Genomic DNA, 19,818 nt, shown 5'->3' on the forward strand with positions numbered 1-19,818 from the left:
GTTAGAGACACAGAAGGACACTATATCATTCTTAAAGTGTCTATCTAACAAGGAGACCCAACAATTGTAAATATCTATGACCCCAACATGGGAGGTCTCCTCCCTGTAGGAGACATCAATACTCCACTCTCAGCAATAGACAGATCACTGAAGCAGAAAATGAAAAAAGAAACAAGAGCTTTGAATGACACACTAGACCAGATGGACCTCATAGATATATACAGAACATTCCACCCTGAAACAACAGGATACTCATTCTTCTCAAGTGCACATGGAGCTTTCTCCAGAATAGACCACATACTAGGTCACAAATCATGTCTCAACTGATACTAAAAGTTTGAGATATTCCCTGCATATTCTCAGACCATAATGCTTTAAAACTGGAACTCAATCACAAGAAAAAAATTTGGCAGAAATTCAAACACTTGGAAGCTAAAGACCACTCTGCTCAAGAATGTTTGGGTCAACCAGGAAATCAAAGAAGAACTTAAACAATTCATGGAAACTAATGAGAATGAAAACATCAATCCAAAACCTATGGGATACTGCAAAGGTGGTCCTAAGGGGGAAATACATAGCCATCCAAGCCTCACTCAAAAAGATAGAAAAATCCTGAATTCACCAACTAACTCTACACCTTAAAGAACTAGAGAAAAAGCAACAAACGATGCCTAAGCACACATTAGAAGAGAAATAATTAAGATTAGACCAGAGATCAATAAATTAGAAACCAGAAACACAGTAGATCAGATCATCAAAACTGGTCCTTTGAAAGAATTCATAAGATCAATAAACCACTGGCCAGACTTACCCAAAAGAAAAGAGAAAGGACCCAAATTAATAAAATTATGAATGAAAGGGGAGAGATCACGACTAACACCAAGGAAATAGAAACAATTATTAGAAATTATTATCAACAACTATAGGCCAATAAACTTAGCAACCTGGATGAAATGGATGCCTTTGGAACCCTCTAAACTGCCAAGACTCAAACAGGAAGAAATTGACAACCTGAATAGGCCAATAACCAGTAACGAGATTGAAGCAGTGATCAAAAACCTCCCAAAAAACAAGAGTCCAGGGCCTGATGGATTCCCTGGGGAATTCTACCAAACATTCAAAGAAGAAATAATACCTATTCTCCTGAAGCTGTTTCAAAAAGTAGAAACAGAAGGAAAGCTTCCAGACTCATTCTATCAGGCCAACATTACCTTAATCCCCAAACCAGGCAAAGACCCCATCTAAAAGGAGAATTTCAGACTGATATCCCTGATGAATATGGATTCCAAAATCCTCAACAAAATCCTAGCTAATAGGATCCAACAATACATTAAAAGGATCATTTACCACGACCAAGTGGGATTTATCCCTGGGATGCAAGAGTGATTCAACATTCACAAATCAATCAATGTGATAGAACACATTAATAAGAGGAGAGAGAAGAACCACATGGTCCTCCCAGTTGATGCAGAAAAAGCATTTAACAAAATACAGCATCTTTTCCTGATTAAAACTCTTCTGAGTAGGGCGCCTGGGTGGCTCAGTTGGTTAAGCGACTGCTTTTGGCTCAGGTCATGATCCTGGAGTCCCTGGATCGAGTCCCGCATCGGGCTCCCTGCTCGGCAGGGAGCCTGCTTCTCCCTCTGAGCCTCCCCCCTCTCATGTGCTCTCTCTCTCTCATTCTCTCTGTCTCAAATAAATAAATAAAATCTTTAAAAAAAAACAAAAACTCTTCTGAGTATAGGGATAGAGGGAACATTCCTCAAGTTCATAAAATCCATCTATGAAAAACCCACAGCGAATATCATCCTCAATGTCATCCCTTTCCTAAGGGAAAGCTGAGAGCCTTTCCCTTAAGATCAGGAACATGTCCTGGATGCCCACTCTCGCCACTATTGTTCAACATAGTACTAGAAGTCGTAGTAACAGCAATCAGACAACAAAAAGAAATAAAAGGTATTCAAATTGGCAAAGAAGAAGTCAAACTCTCTCTTTTTGCAGATGACATGATATTTTATGTGGAAAACCCAAAAGACTCCACCCCCAAATTACTAGAACTCATACAGCAATTCAGTAGTGTGGCAGGATACAAAATCAATGCACAGAAATCAGCTGCTTTCTTATACACTAACAATGCAACTGTAGAAAAAGAAATTAGAGAAACGATTCCATTTACAATAGCACCAAAAACAATAAGATACCTCAGAATAAACCTAACCAAAGAGATAAAGGATCTATACTCTAGGAACTACAAAACACTCATGCAAGAAATTGAAGAAGACACAAAAAGATGGAAAAACATTCCATGCTCATGGATAGGAAGAATAAACGCTGTTAAAATGTCTATGCTATGCAGAGCAATCTAAAACTTCAATGCCATCCTGATCAAAATTCCAATGACATTTTTCAAAGTGCTGGAACAAACAATCCTAAAATTTGTGTGGAATCAGAAAAGACCCCAAATCGCCAAGGAAATGTTGAAAAAGAAAAACAAAGCTGGGGGCATCACATTGCCCGATTTCAAGCTGTATTACAAAGCAGTGATCACCAAGACAGCACGGTCCTGGCACAAAAACAGACATACAGACCAATGGAACAGAATAGAGAGCCCAGATATTGACCTTCAACTCTATGGTCAAATAATCTTCAACAAAGCAGGAAAAAATATGAAATGGAAAAAAGACAGTCTCTTCAATAAATGGTGCTGGGAAAATTGGACAGCTATATACAGAAGAATGAAACTCAGCCATTCTCTAACACCATACACAAAGATAAACTCAAAATGGATGAAAGACCTCAATGTGAGACAGGAATCCATCAAAATCCGAGAGAACATAGGCAGTAACCTCTTTGACATCAGCCACAGCAACTTCTTTCAGGATACATCTCCAAAGACTACTGAAACAAAAGCAAAAATGAACTTTTGGGACTTCGTCAAGATAAAAAGCTTCTGCACAGCAAAGGAAACAGTCAATACCACCTCACACCAGTCAGAATGGCTAAAATTAACAAGTCAGGAAACGGCAGATGTTGGCGGGGATGCGGAGAAAGGGGAACCCTCCTACAACTGTTAGTGGGAATGCAAGCTGGTGCAACCACTCTGGAAACAGTATGGAGGTTCCTCAAAAAGTTGAAAATAGAGCTACCATATGATCCAGCAATTGCACTACTGGGTATTTACCCCAAAGATACAAATGTAGGGATCCAAAGGGGTACGTGCACCCCGATGTTTATAGCAGCAATGTCCACAAAGCCAAACTGTGGAAAGAGCCAAGATGTCCATCGACAGATGAATGGATAAAGAAGATGTGGTACATATATATAATGGAATATTATGCAGCCATCAAAAGGAATGAGATCTTGCCATTTGCAATGACGTGGATGGAACTGGAGGGTATTATGCTGAGTGAAATAAGTCAGTCAGAGAGACATGTATCATATGACCTCACTGATATGAGGAATTCTTAATCTCAGGAAACAAACTGATGGTTGCTGGAGTGGGGGGTCAGGTGGGAGGGATGGGGTGGCTGGGTGATAGACACTGGGGAGGGTATGTGCTATGGTGAGAGCTGTGAATTGTGCAAGACTGTTGAATCACAGATCTGTACCTCTGAAACAAATAATGCAATATATGTTAAGAAAAAAAAAGAAGAAGATAGCAGGAGGGGAAGAATGAAAGGGGGGCAATCGGAGGGGTAGATGAACCATGAGAGATGATGGACTCTGAAAAACAAACAGGGTTCTAGAGGGGAGGGAGGTGGGAGGATGGGTTAGCCTGGTAATGGGTATTAAAGCGGGGTGGGCATGTTTTGCATGGAGCACTGACTGTTATGCACAAACAATGAATCATGGAACACTACATGAAAAGCTAATGATGTAATGTATGGTGATTAACATAACAATAAAAAAATTAAAAACAAAAAAACCCAAAGAGGCAACCCACAGAATGGGAGAAGATATTTGCAAATGACACTACAGATAAAGGGCTGGTATCCAAGATCTATAAAGAACTTCTCAAACTCAACACAAAAAAAACAAATAATCAAGTCAAAAAATGGACAGAAGACATGAACAGACACTTCTCCAAAGAAGACAGACACATGAAAAAAATGTTCATCATCATTAGCCATCAGGGAAATTCAAATCAAAACCACATTGAGATAACCACCTTACACCAGTTAGAATGGCAAAAATTGACAAGGCAAGAAACAACAAATGTTGGAGAGGTTGTGGAGAAAGGGGAACCCCCTTACACTGTTGGTGGGAATGCAAGCTGGTACAGCCACTTTGGAAAACAGTGTGGAGGTGCCTCAAAAAAATAAAAATAGAGCTACCCTGTGACCCAGCAATTGCACTATTGGATATTCACACCAAAGACACAGATGTAGTGAAAAGAAGGGCCATATGCACCCCAATGTTCATAGCAGCAATGTCTTCTAGAGTCAAACTGTGGAAAGAGCCAAGATGCCCTTCAACAGATGATTGGATAAAAAAGATGTAGTTCATATATATAGTGGAATATTACTCAGCCATCAGAAAGGATGGATACTCAACTTTTACATCCACATGAATGGGACTGGAGGAGATTATACTAAGTGAAATAAGTCAAGCAGAGAAAGTCAATTACCATATGGTTTCACTTATTTGTGTAACATAAGGAATAGCATGGAGGACATTGGGAGAAAGAAGGGAAGAATGAAAGGGGGGAAATCAGAGGGAGCGATGAATCATGAGAGACTATGGACTCTGGGAAACAAACTGAGGGTTTTAGAGGGGAGGGGGTGGGATGGGGGAATGGGTTAGCCCGGTGATGGGTATTAAGGGGGGCATGTACTGCATGGAGCACTTGGTGTTATACAAAACCAATGAATCATGGATCACTACATTAAAAACTAATGATGTATTGTATAGTGACTAACATAACATAATTAAATTAAACTTGAAAAAAATTACCTTTTGGAACATACCCCTGGAGAACAAGTTGGTATACAGAACTTATTGTTTAGCTTCCAATCTCTAGAATCTCGTACCTTTCATGTGCATCAGTGATTTTCATTTTCATTTTTTTTTTTTTGCTACAGAAACCCTTATTCTCTCCCCAAACGAAGTTATAAGCAAGAGCCTTAAAAAATTTTGAATAGATTGATCCGGAGATAGACCGCATGGGGTGCTGCCCTCCCACCTCAAGACTACAAGCAGCATAAATAAATTATTTGACTGAGATAGAATCTTCTATACCTAATGCCTAGATTTCTGGCATTACTGAACTGAATTTTAAAAAGTGCTAGTGGATGATTTTTCTTTCTGTGTATGCTGCCCCCTCCCACCCAATCCCCTTCATTCTCTTTTTTTTTCCCTCTGTCCTAATGAAGGCCATGGTATTCCACTGGATTGACACTGCAATCCAGCCCTCCCCCCAAAGGCAAATGACAGCTACTTGACTTTCTGGATGAAAAAAAAGTTTCTAGGCTAGCTATCTCATAAGCCATTGGTCAATAAGCCTTAGTGTACTTAAGGCCTACATCTCAGCCATCTCTCTAAGTTAATACCTATAGAGATCAGGCAGGTATCATGGCATCCATACAGCAGGACCAGAAAGCCAATCTAAAATGAAACATCTGCTCAGCTAAAGATAGCAAAGGCCAAACAATATAAGTCTCTGGGACAGATGTAGCTAGGAAATTGACAGTTAAAAGTTTTCTTTTGAGGGAAAGAATGAAGTCCACCACTTTATGCCTGAGTAGCTAAAATGAGGGCCTTGGGGAAGGACATATGCTGCCATCACATTCAAGGCTACAGGCAGCACAAGTATACTTTTGGGCTGAGGTGGAATCTCCAACTTCTACATTTCTGGCATTACTAAATAGATTTTTTTTAAGTGATGTAAAATTCACATAACAAAATTAACTATTTTAAAGTAAACAATAGAGTGTCATTTAGTACATTCACAATTTTATGAAACTACCACCTCAATCTAGTTCCAAAATATCTTATTGTCATGAAATAAAATCTCATAACCAAATCAGAGTTAACATGGCAGAGTTAAGATGGGGCCCTAAGTTTCTCTGGTCCAAATAAAGCTAGATAGTTATCAAATCTTTCTGAACACGTGTGAAATCAATCAGAGGTCTGAGAAAAGAAATGCTACAATTCTACAAGTAGAAAAGTGACCACTTTTTGGAAGGTAGGAGGTGCAGAGACTTGAAAATGGGGTGATATATCAGAGGATACAGGGAAAAGGAGGGAGCCTGCTTACAGAGGCTACCACAAAGTATTATAAGCAGCGGAGTACAAAATTAGAACTTTTAGAAGTCTCCAACAGTGGAGGATGTGCCTGGTCTAAAGGTGCTCAGGTGGCAAAGTAGGGCAGAATCCCAGGTGGCACAGTATTGTCTCAGGATCTCTGGGGTCACAGAAAGAAAGGAGTGCCTAAAGTGTGGCAGAGATCCCAGGCGTAGAAGCAAGGAAGCCAGCTGAGAACAGGCAGTGTAGCCACCAGCTATCTGCTCTGTGTTGCCATTAATTGCAAACCACTGCATGGTCATGCAACCACTTTCCTGACAGGAATCCAGGAAAAGGTAGAAGCCTCGCAAGACCTCCCCCTATGCACCCCCCCGCAAGGAGGAACAGCATGGGTCTACACCACAGGAGTCTGTAAAATTTGGAGTTTTAAAACTCAATTGTATGTCCAGATAAAAATGTTTGGTCATAGGCCAGATGAACAGACAGAAACCCGGGAGATAAAACTGATTGACTGCTTTTCTATGAGAGCTCACTGAAAAGTAGGGGGCATGAACTTTCAGCTCCAGGGCTAGAGATTGGGGTGCCACCATTTTCATCCTGCCCATTGGTGCTGAAAGCTTTCAGGGAGCAAAACAGCACCACATAGTGGAATCAGAGCTGCTTACATTGATCCCAGCTCCCTGGTAAGGGAGGTGCATTTCCATAAGGGCAAGGGCACCTGAGAATCACTGCAACAGGCCTCTCCCCCAGAAGACCAGCAAGAATATCTGGCTCACACCAACTTTACTGCTTATAGAGAGCTGAAAGCTTCAGCTCTTAGGGAAAACAGTATATAACATTTGAAGTTTTTGTTTTTGTTTTTTTTTAATATTCTTAAGCCTTTTAGTATTATTTTTTGTTATTATGTTTCAATTCTTTTTAAAAATTTTATATATACATTATATACATTTTTTATTTTTTTGTTTCCTTTCATTGCATTTCATTTTATTTTTTTTATTTTTTTTTTAAAGATTTTATTTATTTATTTGAGAGAGAATGAGAGAGAGAGAGAGCAGGAGAGGGAGGAGGGTCAGAGGGAGAAGCAGACTCCCTGCTGAGCAGGGAGCCCGATGCAGGACTCGATCCCGGGACTCCAGGATCATGACCTGAGCCGAAGGCAGTCGCTTAACCAACTGAGCCACCCAGGCGCCCCTCATTTTATTTTTTTAATTATTGTATATATTTAAGTTTTCCTTTATTTTGGGATTCAATTTCTTTAAACAAGCAGACCAAAACACACACAGATTCTAGTTTTCTGTTTTGTTTTGTTTCTTGTTTGTTATTTTCTTGTTTGTTTTTTTCATTTTTTTTCTGGTTTGTTTTTATTTCTGTTATTATTGTGGTTATTCTTGTTTTTTCTTTTTCTCCTCTACTATTTTCTGGACAAAATGAAGAGATGGAGAAAGTCATGCCAAAGAAAGACCAGGTGGTAGTACTCACTGACAGGGATTTAATCAATACAGATATAAGTAAGATGTCTGTACTAGAACTTAAAACAATATTTATAAAGATAATAGCTGGGCTTGAAAAAAGCATAGAAGACACTAGAGCATCCCTTATTGTAAAAACAAAAGAACTAAAATCTACTTAGGCAAAATTTAAAAATGTTATTACCACGATGCAGTCCCAAATGGAGACTCTAAAAACAAGGATAAACAAGACAGAAGTCAGTCAGTCAGAAGATAAATGATGGAAGATAAGGAAGCTGATAAGTGAGAAAGACAAATACTGGATAACTAAGGGAAACTTACAGAACTCAGTGATTCCATAAAGCAAAATAATGTTCAAGTAATAGGGGTCTCAGAAGATGATGAGAGGAAGAGAGGGATAGAAGGTTTATTTGAAAAAATTATAGCTGAGAACTTCCCTAAGCTGGGTAAGGAAACAGGCATACAAATCCAGAGGCATCACGAGCCCTCCCTTATTGCCCACGTGATGTGATGAGCACTGGGCATTATATGCAAGTAATGAATCATTGAACATTATATCAAAAACTAATGATGTACTATACATTGGCTAATTTAATTTAAATTAAAAAAAAGAAAACAAATCCAGGAGGCACAGAGAACCCCCTACAAAATCAACAAAAATATCTCAAACCTCGAAATATAATAGTGAGTGGATATCTTTGCAAATTACAAAGATAAAGAAAAACTCCTGAAAGCAGTTTGGGACAAGAGGTCTTTAAACTACAAGGGCATTATTAAACATAAGGCTGGCAGCACATCTGTCCACAGAGACCTGGCAGGCCAGAAAGGACTGGCATGATATATTCAAATTAAAAAATTCATGGAAACAAATGAAAATGAAAACACAAACAATTCAGAACCTTTGGGCTGCAACAAAGTTGACCCTAAGAGGGAAGTATATAGCAATACAGGCCTTTCTCAAGAAACAAGAAAATTCTCAAATATACAGCCTAACATTACACTTAAAGGACCTGTAAAAAGAACAGCAAATAAAGCCTAAACCCAGCAGGAGAAGAGAAATAATAAAGATTAGAGCAGAAATCAATGATATAGAAATCAAAAAAACAGTAACCTAGATCAACAAAAGTAGAAACTGGTTCTTTGAAACAGTTAATAAAATCAATAAACCCCTAGACAGACTTATCAAAAGAAAAGAGAAAGGACCCAAATAAATAAAATCATGAATGAAAGAGAAGCAATCAGAACCAACACCACAGAAATACAAACCATTATGAGTATATTATGAGCAATTATATGCCAGCAAATTAGACAATTGGAAGAACTGGATGCCTTCCTAGAAATACATAAACTACCAAAACTGAAACCAGAAGAAATAGAAATGCTGAAAGACCCATAACCTGCAAAGAAATTGAAGCAGTAATCAAAAATCTCCCAACAAACAAGAGTCCAGCACCAGATGGCTTCCCAGGGAAATTCTCCCAAACATTTAAAGAAGAATTAATACTTATTCTTCTGAAACTATTTCAAAAAGCAGTAAGGAAGGAAAGCTTCCAAACTCAATATGGCCAACACTACCTTGATCTCAATACCAGACAAAGACCCCACTAAAAAGGAAAATTATAGACCAATATCCCGGATGAATACAAACGCAAAAATTCTCACCTAGATACTAGCTAATAGGATCCAACAGTACATTAAAATGATTATTCACCATGACCAAAAATAAATCCCACTTGGTCATGGGGCAAGGGTGGTTCAACATCTGCAAATCAATCAATGTGATACACCACATTAGTAAAAGAAAGGACAAGAACTAAACGGTCCTCTCAATAGATGCAGAAAAAGTATTTGACAAAAGTAATTTTGATTAAAACTCTCCACCATGTAGGGATAGCAAGAACAGACCTCAATAACATAAAAACCATATACAAAAACCCACAGTGAATATTATCCTCGTCAGAGAAAAACTGACAGATTTCCCCTAACATCAGGAACATGTCCAGGTCACCACTGTTGTTCAAGATAGTACTAGAAGTCCTAGCCTCAGCAATCAAACAAAAAGAAATAAAAGGCATCCAAACTGGCAAAGAAGAAGTCAAACTTTTACTCTTGTTACATTTGTACATATGTAGAACCCCCCCCCCCAAAAAAAAACACCAAAAAATTGCTAGAACTGATAAAGGAATTCAGCAAAGTTAGAGGATATAAAATCAATGCACACAAGTCAGTAGTATTTCTATTCACTACAAATGAGGTAGAAGAAAGAGAAGTCAAGGAACTGAACCCATTTACAATTGCTCCAAAAACCATAAGATATCTAGGAATATATCCAGCCAAAGAGGTAAAATATCTGTATTCTAAAAATTATATAACACTTATGAAGGAAATTAAGGAAGACAGAAAGAAATGGAAAAACATTCCATGCTCATGGATTAGAGGAACAAATATAGTTAAAATATCTATGCTACCCAAAGCAATCTACACATTCAACGTAATCCCTATCAAAGTACTATCAACATTTTTCATAGAGGTGGGACAAACAATCCTAAAATATTTATGGAACCAGCAAAGACCCTGAATAGCCAAGGACTGTTGAAAAAGAAAACCAAAGCTGGTGAAATCACAATGCCAGACTTCAAGCTATATTACAAAGCTGTAATCATCAAGACAGTATGGTACTGGGACAAAAGCAGACACATAGATCAATAGGACAGAACAGAGAACCCAGAAATGGACCTTCAACTCTATGGCATCTAACCTTCGACAAAGTAAGAAAGAATATCCAATGGGAAAAAAAAGCAGTCTCTTCAACAAATGGTGTTGGGAAAATTGGAACACCACATGCACAAAATGAAACTGGACCACTTTCCTACACCATATATAAAATAAACTCAAAATGGATAAAAGACCTAAATGTGAGACAGAAAACCATCAAAACTTAGAGAACACGGGGCAGCAACCTCTTTGACCTTGGCCAAAGCAACTTCTTGCTAGACAGGTCTCCAAAGGCAAGGGAAACAAAAGGAAACATGAACTATTGGGACTTCACCAAGATAAAAAGCTTCTGCACAGCAAAAGAAACAATCAACAAAACTAAATCAACCTATGGAATAGGAGAAGATATTTGCAAATAACATAACAGATAAAGGGCTGGTATCCCTTCTCAAACTCAACACCCAAAAAACAAATAATCCAATCAAGAAATGGGCAGAAGACATGAACAGACACTTCTCCAAAGAAGACATACAATGGCTAACACACACATGAAAAAATGGTCAACATCACTAGCCATCAGGGAAATTCAAATCAAAACCACATTGAGATACTACCTTACACCAGTTAGAAGGCAAAAAAATAAAAAGGCAGGAAACAACAAATGTTGGCGAGGATGTGGAGAAAGGGGCACCCTCTTACACTGTTGGTGGGAATGCAAGCTGGTAGAACCACTCTGGAAAACAGTATGGAGTTTCCTCAAGATGTTAAAAATAGAGCTACCCTATGACCCAGCAATTGCACTACTAGATACAGATGTAGTGAAAAGAAGGGGCACATGAACCCCAATGTTCATAGAAGCAATATCCAACATAGCCAAACTGGAAGGAACTGAAATGCCCTTCGACAGATGAATGGATAAAGATGTGGTCCATATATACAATGGAATATTACTCAGCCATCAAAAAGGATGAATACCCACCATTTGCATCAACATGGATGGAACTGGAGGGGATTATGCTAAGTGAAATAAGTCAGTCAGAGAAAGACAATTATATGGTTTCACTCATATGTGGAATATAAGGAATAGGGCAGAGGACCATAGGGGAAGGGAGGGAAAACTGAATGGGAAGAAATCAGAGCGGGAGACAAACCATGAGAGACTATGGACTCCAGGAAACCAAATGAGGGTTTCAGAGGGGAAGAGAGTGGGGGGATTGGGTACCCAGGTGATGGGTATTAAGGAGGGTACATATTGTGATGAGCACTGGGTGTTATACACAACTAATAAATCATTGAACACTACATCAAAAACTAATGATGTACTATATGTTGGCTAACTGAATATAATAAAAAAAGGAATAAATTCTTAGAAAGAAAACACACACACACAAAGACTGTGGGGGCACCGTGGTGGCACAGTTGATTAAGCATCTGACTCAGTTTCAGTTTATGTCGTGATCTCTGGGCAGTGAGATCGAGCCCCACATCTGGCTCCTCGCTCAGCATGGAATCTGCTTAAGACTCTCCCTCCCTCTCCCTTTGTCCCTCCCCCCTGCTCTCCTTCTCTCTCTCTAAAATGAATAAATAAATCTTTTAAAAAACAAAAAGTCTATAAGTAATGTGACATGAAAACATATTACATGTAAATGGAAACAAAAAAAAAGGGCTAGCAATACTTATATCAGACAAAACAGATCTTAAAACAAAGATTGTATTGAGACCAAAAAAGGGCATTACATAATGATAAAGAGATCAATACAACAAGAGGATATAACACGAATATCTATGCACTGGACATAGGAGCACCTAAATACATGAAGCAATACTGACAGACATAAAGTGAGGAACTGACAGTAATACAATAATAATAGGAGATTTTTAACATTCCACTTACATCAATCAATCAATCATCCAGAGAGAAAATCAATAAGGAAATGTTGGCCTTAAATTACATATTAGCCAGAGGACTTAACAGATATAGATAGAATATTCCACCAAAAACAGCTGAATATGTATTTTTCAAGTGTACAGGGAACATTCACAAAGATGGATCACATTTTAGGCTGCAAACAACTCTCAGTAAATTTAAGAAGACTGAAATCATATCAACCATCTTTTCTGAACACAACAGTTTGAAACTTGAAATCAATTACAAGAAGAAAACTGGAACAAGCACAAACATGTGAAGCTAAACAATATGGGTCAACAAAAAAATCAGAGGAAATCATATTGAAACTCAAGACAAATGAAAATGGAAACAAAATGTTTCAAAACCTCTGAGACGCAGCAAAAACAGTTCTAATAGGTAAGTTTATAGCAATACAGGCCTATCTCAAGATTGAAAAAAAAAATCTCAAATAAACATTCAACCTTATATCTGAAGGAACTAGAAAAAGAACAAACAAAGCCCAAAGTTAGTAGAAGGAAGGAAATAAAGATTAGAGTGAAAATAAATAAAATAGAGACTAAGAAACCAATAAAAAAAACAGTGAAACTAAGAGTTGGTTCATTGAAAAGGTAAACAAAATTGACAAACCTTTTGCCAGACTTATCAAGAAACAAGAGAGTGCCCAAATAAGTAAAATCAGAAATGGGAGAGAAGTTACAACTGATGATACAGAAATACAAAGGATAATAAAAGACTATTTTGAACAATTTCTTGCCAACCAATGGGACAAGCTAGAAGAAATGGATAAATTCCTAGAAATATACTCTCTTCCAGGACTGAGTCAGGATGAAATGGAAAATCTGAATAGACAGATTACTATTGATGAAATTGAATCAATAAAAAAAAAAAAAACCTCCAAACAAACAAAAGCCCAGGCCCAGATGGCTTCAAAGATAAATTCTACCAAATATTTAAAGAGGGTTGCAGAAGGGAGGGTAGTGGGTGGATGGGGTAACCAGGTGATGGGTATTAAAGAGGTCACATGACATGATGAACACGGAGTGTTATGTGCAACTAATGAAGCACTGAACATTACATCAAAAAATTATGATGAACTGTATGTTGGCTAATTGAACTTAATAAAAAAATTAATGCCAAAAAAAAAAAAAGAAATTTGTTTTGATGTAGGACTGGAGGTGAGACTCTAAATTTCCTGTGAGTAAGCATGTTCACAAAAATATTTCTCTTGAAAATAATTTTATTAATCTTTAGTTGGTTTTATCTAGGAAAGCTTATTTTTACTGATTTTATTTCTTTTTATGAAATACAATGAGATCTTTTAAATTATGATTAATGTTTTTTGTCTGTTTTATTTTAGTCAAGAGAAATTAATAATATCTTTGTTTATTGATTCTGTTCCCCACAATTATAGACAATTTTTGCAAAAAAATAATAAACAATAAAGAGTTAATACCTATCCTGGTGAAAATATTCCAAAAAAATGAAGAGGAATGCTTCCAAAACCATTAAAGGAGATCAATATTACCCTGATCCCAAAACCAGGGAAAGACGCCACAAAAAAAGGAAAATTATAGGCCAGTATTCCTGATGAACACAAATGCAAAAATCCCCAAAAACTATTAGCAAACCAAATTCAATGATACATTAAAAGGATCATCACCATGTTCAAGTGGGATTTATTGCAGAGATGCAAGGATTGCTCAGCATTCACAAATGAATCACAGTAATACACCATATTAACCAAAAAGGATAAAAACCATGTTTTCATCTGAATAGATGCAGAAAAAAGCATTTGATAAAATTCAACTATTATTTATGATAAGAACTCTCAACAATGTGAGTATAGAAGGAACATAGCTCAACATATTAAAGGACATATATGACAAAGCAACAGCTAACATCAGACTCAACAGGGAAAAGATGAAAGCTTTTCCTCTAAGATCAGGAATAAGACAAGGATGCCCACTATTGCCACTTTTATCCAACATAGTATTGGAAGTTCTAGCCATAGCATCAGAGAAGAAAAATAAATTTTATTTATTTTTTTTAAAGATTTTATTTACTTATTCATGAGAGAGAGAGGCAGAGGGAGAAGCAGACTTCCCGCAGAGCGGGGAGCCCGATGCGGGACTCGATCCCAGGACTCCGGGATCATGACCTGAGCCGAAGGCAGACGCTTAACCATCTGAGCCACCCAGGCGCCCCAAAAAATAAATTTTAAAAAATGTAAGTGGAAATAACAAGTAAAACTGTCACTATTTGCAGAAAACATATTTATATAGCGAACAGACACATGAAAAAATGTTCATCATTAGCCATCAGGGATATTCAAATCAAAACCACATTGAGATACCACCATACACCAGTTAGAATGGCAAAAATTGACAAGGCAAGAAACAACAAATGTTGGAGAGGTTGTGGAGAAAGGGGAACCCCCTTACACTGTTGGTGGGAATGCAAGCTGGTACAGCCACTTTGGAAAAAAGTATGGAGGTTTCTAAAAGTTAAAAATAGAGCTACCCTATGACGCAGTAATTGCACTACTGGGTATTTACTCCAAAGACACAGATGTAGTGAAAAGAAGGGCTATATGCACCCCAATGTTCATAGCAGCAATGTCTTCAAGACCCAAACTGTGGAAGGAGCCAAGATGCCCTTCAACAGATGAAATGGATAAAGAAGATGTGGTCCATATATACAATGGAATATTACTCAGCCATCAGAAAGGATGAATACCCAACTTTTGCATCAACATGGATGGAACTGGGGGAGATTATGCTAAGTGAAATAAGTCAAGCAGAGAAAGTCAATTACCATAAGGTTTCACTTATCTGTGGAACATAAGGAATAGCATGGAGGACAGTAGGAGAAGGAAGGGAAAAATGAAGGGGGGATCAGAGGGGGAGATGAACCATGAGAGACTATGGACTCCGGAAAACAAACAGGGTTTTAGAAGGGAGGGGGATAGGGGGATGAGTTAGCCCAGTGATGGGTATTAAGGAGGGCATGTATTGCATGGAGCACTGGGTGTTACATGCAAACAATAAATCATAGAACACTACATCAAAAACTAATGATGTACTGTATGGTGACTAACATAATATAATAAAAAAAAAAAGAAAACTCTACCAACTCTACCAAAAAAAAACCTATTAGAACTAATGAATGAATTCAGTAAGCTTGTAGGATACAAAATTAATATACATAAATCTATGGCAATTCAGTCAGCTCTTGGACATCAGTTACTGATAGGGGTTAGTATACAAAATATATAAGAACTCACAAGCTCATCATCAAAAACAAATGAAAAAACAATCCAGTTAAAAAACAGGCAGAGGACTGGAATAGACATGTTTCCAAAGAAGACATAAAGATAGCCAACAGACACATGAAAAGATGCTTAACATCACTAATCATCAGGGAAATACAAATCAAAACCACAATAAGATATCACCTCACACCAGTCAGAATGGCTAGTATCAAAAAAGACAAGAAATAGTAAGTGCTGGGGCACATGGCTAGCTCAGTCAGTAGAACATGAGACTCTTGATCTTGGGGTCATGAGTTCAAGCCCCATTGGGCATAGAGTTTACTTAAAAAAAAAAGCAAGTGTAGGTTAGGATGTGGAGCATAGAGACCCTTGATCACTGTTGGTGGGAATGTAATTGGCACATCCATTATGGAAGATAGTACTCAAAAAATTAATAATAAAACTGCCATGCAATCCAGCAATTCCATTTCTGGGTATTTATATGAAGAAAATGAAAACACAAATTCAAAAATTATTGAAGTTAATTGCAGAATTATTTATAATAGCCAAGATATAGAAGCAATCTAACTGTCCATTAATAGAAGAAAGGATCAAGTAAATGTAAATATTTACAATGGAATATCACTAAGCCATAAGAAAAAAAATAAAATCTTCCCATTTGTGACAACATGGATGGACCTAGAGAGTATTACCCTAAGTGAAATAAGCCAGACAGGGAAAGAAAATTCTGTATAATTTCACTTAAATGTGTATATAAAAAACAAAACAAACAAAACAGAAATAGACTCATAGATACAAAGATAATCTGATGATTGTCAGAGAGGAGGGGCATGGGGCGATGGGCTAAATAGAAGAAGGGGATTAAAAGGTACCAACTTTCAGTTACAAAATAAATAAGACATGGGAATACAATGTAAAGTATAGGGAATATAGTTAATAATATGTAACAATTTTGTATGGTGACATATGGCAGCTAGATTTATCTTGGTGATCATTTCACAATGTATATATAAATATTGAATCACTATGTTGTACACCTGAAACTAATATAAAATTGTATGTCAATTTACTTTAGTAAAAAAGAAAATAAAAATTAAATGAAAAGTCTCCAGGTAAATTCAAAGTGCAATCAAAGTTGAAAATTACTGTCCAGAGACAGAATTCTCACTCTTTCCCCTATTAGCTACATAATCTCAGACAAAAACTCTTGCCACTCTGTGCCTCAGATTATTCCCCTGTAAATTAGAATGATGAGGATGATAGTTTACTGAGTTGTAGGCAGGACTAAAAATAGTTTAATATACAGAAAAGAACTATAATAGTTTTGTTGTGGACTGAATGTTTGTACCCCTACAAAATTCATGTATTGATATCCTCACCTCCAATGTGATGGCCTTAGGAAGTAGGGGGGGTCATGGAAGATAATTAGGTTTGGAAACTGAAAGCCTCATGAATGGGATTAGTGCCTTTAGAAGAAGAGACACGCCCACAAAAAATAGAATAAGAGACACAAGAGACTTTGCTTTCTCCCTCATCTCTACCTTGGAAGACAGAAGAAGAAATCAGCCCTCTGCACAACAGGAACTGGGACATCAACAGACACATAAACTGTACGCCTTGGAAGTGGACTTCCCAGAGTCCAGAACTGTAAGAAATAAGTTTGTTGCTTAAACAAAACACTTCATTCCTTTTTATGAATTAGTAATATTCCATAGCATGAATATACTATTTTTGTTTATCTCTTCATTCCTTGATGAGCATTTGGCTTGTTTCCACCTTTAGCTATTGTGAATAGTGCAGCTATGTACTTGCGTTCAAGTACATTTTTCAGTATCTGCTTTCAGTTTTGGGGAGTATGTACCTAGGAATAGAATTGCCAAGTTGAATAGAAGAATTTTAAGTAGTGCTCTTGAATGACTTTTCTTCCTATGTGCTTTTCTTTTCTTTTCCTCTCCCTTCCTTTCCTTTCCCATCCTATCCATTCAGCTTTGGCTCTGAGGCCCACCACAAGGACACTACAGCCCAGCCCACTCTCAGGGGCAAGTGGCCAGCACAGTAATGTTCCAGATGGAAAAGGAGAAGTTGCCAGGCAAGCCATGCCCACATACCATCCTTGAACTGTCACTGAAAAGCCCCATCCAGGAAAAACAGTTGGTACAGTTAAAGACAGTTAGAATGAGCCCCAGGAAGCAGAAAGTTCTGAGAGTTTTGTTTTGTTTTGCTTTTGCCCTCCTCAGCAGGAGAAATTCGGACTTGAAGGTAAAATCTGCCTATTTTTAAAGTTGGATCTGAACTTATTAAACCTATAAAGGACAAACAAAATAAGTCTCTGGACAGGATGCAGCTAAATAGTCGACAGTTTAATTTCCTCTGGAGTGAGAGAGGGGTGGGGTCAGCTGTTTTGTGATTGAGAAACTAAAATGAGGGCCCTGGGGAAGGGTGAGAGCAGTTTATTTAAAAAGAGCCAACAGGCATGTTGTGGGAATCATGCCAAAGCCTGGGAGCAATGTCCAGAGTGGAGAGCCCATCGGGCCCATTGCTCCTGGGGCTGTCTGCTTCAGCAGCTTCCTCTCTCCTATGGAATTCTGTACCTTGCTGCTCGGTGCCAACAGTGAAGGAGTTGATTCTTGTCCTTATGGCTCCTGGGACTCTCCCCACTAAGCCTCTTTCCAACATGATGGAACTTGCTTCAGGAATTCCCTTAAACACTGCAGACAGTGCAACTTAGCCTCCCTGGACATTTGGGATTATTAGAGTATTTCTGACCAGTTAATGCAGGAGGAGCAGGAAATATAAACTTGCTGCCTATAGGGCTAACTGAGCCCTTTGGGACACAGCATGTTGGGGACAGAGGAGGTGGACATCACTGTTTCAATTATCCAAGAGGGAAATCCCTGAAACAGTCATTATACACATCAGCTTTTATACACTTCTTTAATCCACACAACAACCCTTTAAGTAAGCTCTCTTATTACATCCATTTTACTGATGGACAACCTGACTTTTAGAGATGCAGAGTGACCTACCCAAGTCCTCACAGCTAGGATTCGATGTGGCTGTGACTATAACCCCTATAACCCAGGCAGTTTGAATCAAGGGCCCGTTTCTTATATGCTGTATAGTAGTTACAGCATAAGGATTCAAAGTATGTGTTAACCAAACTTTCTGAACCACCATAGGACCTGAAATTCAAGTGAGTACAGTATCTAGTCCTCTGGATACACATTTAAGATAGGATTAAGCCCCAATTTTAAAGCATAAACAAGTCACTTACCGAGGTCCACTAGGCCTCACAACCAGGAACCAGGCTGACAGCAGTCCTCCCACTTCCAGCACCAGTACAAGAAGTGCCCTTCCTGTCTTTCCAAACTGCTCCACCCCCTAGAGTTGAGTTAAAATCACCCAGAGATCTCTGGGAAATGTAGTTTTGGGGCCTTATATTGTGCTTGTGTGCCTCTTCTTCAAGTCTATTTATTGAAAAAGAGTGGAGAGCTGTATTATCTGATGAGCGTTGGCCACAGGCTGTGAGGGGTATAATGTTGTGTTTGACACAGTTCCTGCTCTTTATGGAGCCCAAAACCAGATGTCCTATGTGTAATGTGGGAGGTGAGAGTTTTTATGGGGTCCAGAAAAAGCAGATCTTTTAACCTAGAGGAGGCAGAAGATAGATGTTTTAAATCATTCTCCTCAGTTTATGACACCCTTTCTTCATCAAGTCCTGTGAGGCCCCTCAGTTTCTATATTTCTTTTTTTCATCCCCCATCTTTCAGTCCTATTCATCACTGCACCTCAAGGCACTGTGTAGTGTTTCTGAAATGTGTCCACATATGTGGTATGAATGTGATATATGTAATATGGTTTGGTTTCTGCTTGTGTTTTAAATTTACATTGATGATATTGGTCTATAACTCTTCCTGTTTCTTATGCATTTCCCTCTACCTATCTCTTAAAATCTGTCTGCATGACACAATTGTTGCTTTGTGCTCTCCCTTTGGTACTAATTTTTCTAGTTCATGCCTCTGGTGTCCTGCTGCACAAACTTGGGACTCTACCTGAAGGTTTTCTCTTGGCCTGTGCTGTGCAGGCTAGATGGACCTAGATGGGTGTAATTTAATGTACCTGGGACCACCACTCAGCCAGCCTGATGGGAACTGGAGGATAAATACCCCTGTGTTCTACCCACTTGGGTAAGATTACTCAGGGGCATAGAT

The 19,818-nt window shown here is 38.2% G+C and overlaps 1 protein-coding gene across 1 annotated transcript in view; it reads right to left on the minus strand.

Annotated features, from left to right (window-relative positions):
- Nucleotides 1-18,944, minus strand: part of LOC110573124 (arylamine N-acetyltransferase 1) — a 40,127-nt gene extending 21,183 nt beyond the window's left edge. The window contains exon 1 of the mRNA XM_021681553.1: nt 18,882-18,944. The gene's annotated coding sequence lies outside the window, so the exon portion shown is untranslated. The remainder of the gene's footprint in view (nt 1-18,881) is intronic.
- Between the last annotated feature and the right edge of the window lie 874 nt (nt 18,945-19,818).

This window comes from Neomonachus schauinslandi, chromosome 2, assembly GCF_002201575.2.
Source record: "Neomonachus schauinslandi chromosome 2, ASM220157v2, whole genome shotgun sequence".
In the NCBI taxonomy this organism is placed as follows: domain Eukaryota; kingdom Metazoa; phylum Chordata; class Mammalia; order Carnivora; family Phocidae; genus Neomonachus; species Neomonachus schauinslandi.